We start from the raw sequence: 5,787 nt of genomic DNA, 5'->3' as shown, positions 1-5,787 counted from the left end.
GCCTGAGACCCTGGAGAGCTGTAAAGAGGGGCTGTGGCTCAGCGGTAGAGCATCTGCTTGGCATGTGGAAGGTCCCAGGTTCAATCCCCGGCATTTCCAGTTACAAGGACTAGGCAGGAAGTGATGGGAAAGACCTCTCTCTGCCTGAGACCCTGGAGAGCTGTAAAGAGGGGCTGTGGCTCAGCGGTAGAGCATCTGCTTGGCATGTGGAAGGTCCCAGGTTCAATCCCCGGCATTTCCAGTTACAAGGACTAGGCAGGAAGTGATGGGAAAGACCTCTCTCTGCCTGAGACCCTGGAGAGCTGTAAAGAGGGGCTGTGGCTCAGCGGTAGAGCATCTGCTTGGCATGTGGAAGGTCCCAGGTTCAATCCCCGGCATTTCCAGTTACAAGGACTAGGCAGGAAGTGATGGGAAAGACCTCTCTCTGCCTGAGACCCTGGAGAGCTGTAAAGAGGGGCTGTGGCTCAGCGGTAGAGCATCTGCTTGGCATGTGGAAGGTCCCAGGTTCAATCCCCGGCATTTCCAGTTACAAGGACTAGGCAGGAAGTGATGGGAAAGACCTCTCTCTGCCTGAGACCCTGGAGAGCTGTAAAGAGGGGCTGTGGCTCAGCGGTAGAGCATCTGCTTGGCATGTGGAAGGTCCCAGGTTCAATCCCCGGCATTTCCAGTTACAAGGACTAGGCAGGAAGTGATGGGAAAGACCTCTCTCTGCCTGAGACCCTGGAGAGCTGTAAAGAGGGGCTGTGGCTCAGCGGTAGAGCATCTGCTTGGCATGTGGAAGGTCCCAGGTTCAATCCCCGGCATTTCCAGTTACAAGGACTAGGCAGGAAGTGATGGGAAAGACCTCTCTCTGCCTGAGACCCTGGAGAGCTGTAAAGAGGGGCTGTGGCTCAGCGGTAGAGCATCTGCTTGGCATGTGGAAGGTCCCAGGTTCAATCCCCGGCATCTCCAGTTACAAGGGACCAGGCAGAGGTGATGGGAAAGACCTCTCTCTGCCTGAGACCCTGGAGAGCTGTAAAGAGGGGCTGTGGCTCAGCGGTAGAGCATCTGCTTGGCATGTGGAAGGTCCCAGGTTCAATCCCCGGCATCTCCAGTTACAAGGACTAGGCAGGAAGTGATGGGAAAGACCTCTCTCTGCCTGAGACCCTGGAGAGCTGTAAAGAGGGGCTGTGGCTCAGCGGTAGAGCATCTGCTTGGCATGTGGAAGGTCCCAGGTTCAATCCCCAGCATCTCCAGTTACAAGGACTAGGCAGGAGGTGATGGGAAAGACCTCAGCCTGAGACCCTGGAGAGCTGTAAAGAGGGGCTGTGGCTCAGCGGTAGAGCATCTGCTTGGCATGTGGAAGGTCCCAGGTTCAATCCCCAGCATCTCCAGTTACAAGGACTAGGCAGGAGGTGATGGGAAAGACCTCAGCCTGAGACCCTGGAGAGCTGTAAAGAGGGGCTGTGGCTCAGTGGCAGAGCCTCTGCTTGGTATGCAGAAGGTCCCAGGTTCAATCCCTGGTATCTCCAGTTACAAGGACCAGGCAGGAGGAGATGTGAAAGACCTCAGCCTGAGGCCCTGGAGAGCGGCTGCCAGTCTGAGTAGACAAGACTGATGGACCAATAGTCTGATTCAGTAGAAGGCAGCCTCGTGTGTCCACGTGTGAACTGATTCACCTTTGCAGGGAGAATGGTCTTTGAAGTGGTTCCTGAGCACTGCAATGAAGGTGAGTTGAGACAACGCCCAATGTCAAGGTCACTGGGTGAAGCTAGTAGGACAGCATAGCCAGGACGGACGGATGAAAGTGCTCCTTCGTAGGATGAGTACTGCATTGGGTTGCCAGATCTGGGTTGGAAAATACCTGGAGACTTTGGGGGTGGAGCCAGGAGAGGGTGGGGTTTGGGGAGGGGAGGGGAGGGGCCTCAGCATGGCCCAATGCCATAGAGTCCACCCTTCAGAGCAGCCCTTTTCTCCAGTTGGAGCTGATCTCTGTCAGCTGGAGATCGCTGGTGAAAGCGGAAGATCCCCAGGCCCCACCTGGAGGCTGGCAACCCTAGCACTGCAGGCCATTGCTACAAGATGCGGCTGTAAGAGAGGACTGCAAGTTCTGGGATGTGGGATCCATTTGTGGCCAGTTTGGTGTCGTGGTTAAGGGTGCAGACTCTAATCTGGGAGATCCGGGCTCGATTCCCCACTCCTCCACCTGCAGCTGCTGGATGACCTTGGGCAAGCCCTAGTTCTGTCAGAGCTGTCCTTGAAAAAGAGCAGTTTCTGTCAGAGCTCTCTCAGCCCCATCTCCCTCACAGGCAGTGTTCCCTCTAAGCTGAGTTAGTGTGAGCTAGCTCACAGTTTTTTAGCCTCTGGCTCACAGATTTTTGTCTTAGCTCAGGAAGGAGGGCTCCAGAGCAAACTAATTTATGCAGCAGCCAAATCACTCGCTCACAACATCAATGCCTGTAGCTCACAAAGTGGAATTTTTGCTCACAAGACTCCACAGCTTAGAGGGAGCATTGTTCTACAGGGTGTCTGTTGTGGGGAAGGGAAGGGAAAGGAGACTGTTAGCTGCTCTGAGACTCCTTCAGGCAGGGCTATTTTGGGGCAGGAACGCACAGGAACGGAGTTCCGGCTGGCTCCTGAGTTGGCCACGCCGAGCAGGAACTCATTAGCATAATAGGCCACACCCAACAGCAGAAACTCATTTGGATTGGCTACATTAGGCCTAACATAGTGGCCTAACATTCCTGCTTTCCTGCTATAAAAAAAAAAAGCCCTGGGTTTTGACAACAAAGTAAACAGAATAAGAAGCAAAAGCTGGGTGTGGTTGGATGACCACATTTCTGGTAACATGTGGGGTGTGGCCTAATATGCTAATGAGCTGTGCTGTCAGGGGTGTGGCCTAATATGCTAATGAGTTTCTGCTGTTGGGTGTGGCCTAATATGCTAATGAGTTCCTGCTGGGCTTTTTCTACAAAAAAAAGCCCTGCCTTCAGGTAGTGAAGGGCGGGGTATAAATCCAATCTCTTCTCTTCTCTCCTCTTCTGTTAATCACAGCAGCTACATGGATTCCCCGTGTTGTCTTCACACTCTTGGCTGCTCTGGCAGACAGGAAGAAGAACCAATTGGGGCGGGGAGGGATCCCCGCAGCCTACCACCACCGGCATCTGCTGCAGTTCAGTGACCCAAGGCCCAAGGACACGGGCAGTGGGGGAGCAGGCAGCCAGAATTAGCGTGGGCAATCAGGCACGGGGGAAGCACATCGTCTCACTGGGCAGGGGTGGGTGGGTTTGTGCCTGTTTCCTGCCAATGCAGGAGCTTAGAGAACCACTTTGTAGGGATGCCAGCCTCCAGGTGGTGCCTGGGGATCCCCTGGAATGGCAGCCCATCTCCAGACTACAGAGATCAGTTCCCCTGGAGAAAGTGGATGCTCTGGGAGGCGGATCGTATGGCATGGTGCCCCACTGGGGTCCCTGATCTCCCCAGGCTCCTGCCCCAAATATCCAGGAGTTTCCCAGCCTGGATCTGGCAACTCTACCCCCCCCCCTCCAATCCCCTGCCAGTGGCTGGGAGACAACGACCTCTTCAGAACCTCTTTACATCCTTTGAGACAAACAACCCTCCAGTCCCTAATTAGGGGTGGTGGAGAGGAGCCCGGCTGTTGGCTGTTTGTTTCCAAGTCCAGTTCCAGCCTGTCAATTAGTCCTGGCTCCCTGCTGAGATGAAAGTTTCTCCCGAGTTCCTTCCTCCCTTCAAGGACTCCTTGAAGCTTTGCTGAAATTTCCTGGGCCAGACACAAAAGGCCCCACTCCGTCAGAGAAGGGAGGCCAGGTCCTTGACAGACAAAGGCACCAGGGTAGGGGTGCACTGGCCAAGAACTCCTCGAGAGCCCTGCTGGACCAGAGCCTAGCCGCCAGCTGGGGCCCAGACAAATGCCATCAGGGAGCACACAAACAGGTTGGAAGCAATGCTCCCTCTAAGCCATGGAGTCTTGTGAGCAAAAATCCTACTTTGTGAGCTCCTAGCATTCAAGTTGTGAGCGAGCAATTTGGCCACTGCATAAATTAGTTTGCTTTGGAGCCATCCGTCCTGAGCTAAGCCAAAAAATGTGTGCGCTGGAGGCTAAAAAAACTTGGAGCTAGCTCACACTAACTCAGCTTAGAGGGAACGTAGGCTGGAAGGCAATGGCCCGCTACCACGGAATAGTCCTAGGATCTGGTATTTGGAGGTAGACTGCCCCTGAGCATGAAGGTTCCATTTAGCCATCATGGCTAAATGCCTCTGGTGAGCCAGTCCTCCTGGAAACCTGCCCGTGGACCCCTCGAATCTCCCTTGAAAGCCATCTGAGTCACTTAAAGCTATCAGCACATCCTTGTGAGCTCCACAAGTTAATGATGTTCTGCGCCGAACCCATGGCTTTCTTGGCAAAGAAGCTGGCTTGAAACTTAACATCAAAAAAACGAAGATCGTGGCATCCGGCCCCATCACTCCTTGGCAAATAGAAGGGGAAGTCTTGGAAGCAGTAATCTATGGCTGCGCGAGTTGGACCGTAAAGAAGGCCGAGCGTCGAAGAATAGATGCTTTTGAACGATGGTGCTGGAGAAGACTCCGGAGAGTCCCGCCTTGGACTGCAAGGAGATCAAATCAGTCATAAGAACATAAGAGATGCCAATGTTGGATCAGGCCAAAGGCCCATCCAGTCCAACACTCTGTATCCCACAGTGGCCAGAAATACCAGTGCCATCAGGAGGTCCACCAGTGGGGCCAGGACATTAGAAGCCCTCCCACTGTTGACCCCCCCCCCCACCAAGATGACAGAGCATCACTTGCCCCAGAGTCCCTATCTATACCTTGTGGCTAATAGCCACTGATGGACCTCTGCTCCATATGCTTATCTAATTCCCTTTTGAAGCCGTCCATGCTTGTAGCCACCACCACTTCCTGTGGCAGTGAATTCCAAGTGTTAATCACTCTTTGGGTGAAGAAGTACTTCCTCTTATCCGTTCTAACCCGACCGCTCAGCAATTTCATGGAGTGCCCACGGGTTCTTGTATTGTGAGAAAGGGAGAAAAGTACCTCTTTCTCTACCTGCTCTTTCCCATGCATAATCTTATAAACCTCAATCATGTCACCCCTCAGTCGTCGTTTCTCCAAGCTAAAGAGCCCTAAGCGCCTTAACCTTTCCTCATAGGGAAAGTGTTCCAACCCTTTTATCATTCGAGTTGCCCTTTTCTGCACTTTTTCCAAAGCTATAATATCCTTTTTAAGGTGTGGTGACCAGAACTGCACACAGTATTCCAAATGAGGTCTCACCATTGATTTATATAGGGGCATTATTATATTGGCTGATCTGTTTTCAATACCCTTCCTAATAATCCCCAGCATAGCATTGGCCTTCTTTATTGCAGTCACACACTGTCTCGACATTTTCAGTGAGTTATCTACTACAACTCCAAGATCTCTCTCTTGATCTGTCTCTGCCAGTTCAGACCCCATCAACGTGTATTTATAGTTAGGATTTTTGGCTCCAATGTGCATCACCTTGCACTTGGCCACATTGAACCCCATTTGCCATGTTGACGCCCACTCGCCCAACTTTGACAGATCCCTTTGGAGTGCCTCACAATCCTCACTGGTTTTCACCACCCTGAACAACTTCGTATCATCCGCAAATTTAGCCACTTCACTGCTTACTCCCATCTCCAAATCATTAATGAACAAGTTAAAAAGCAGTGGACCAAGTACTGATCCCTGTGGTACCCCACTGCTTACACCCCTCCACTGGGAGAACTGCCCATTTATACTCACTCT

General features: G+C 52.5%; 1 non-coding gene across 1 annotated transcript; it reads left to right on the top strand.

The window, feature by feature from the left end:
* Window positions 1-1,439: 1,439 nt before the first annotated feature.
* On the top strand, window positions 1,440-1,511 carry TRNAT-GGU. The gene has a single exon. It is a non-coding gene; the product is annotated as a tRNA-Thr (tRNA).
* The last annotated feature ends 4,276 nt before the right edge of the window (window positions 1,512-5,787 follow it).

Source organism: Gekko japonicus, unplaced genomic scaffold (assembly GCF_001447785.1).
Source record: "Gekko japonicus isolate JY-2015 unplaced genomic scaffold, Gekko_japonicus_V1.1 scaffold759, whole genome shotgun sequence".
In the NCBI taxonomy this organism is placed as follows: domain Eukaryota; kingdom Metazoa; phylum Chordata; class Lepidosauria; order Squamata; family Gekkonidae; genus Gekko; species Gekko japonicus.
Note: the sequence above shows the minus strand (reverse complement) of the source record. Positions and strands in the feature narration are given on the sequence as shown.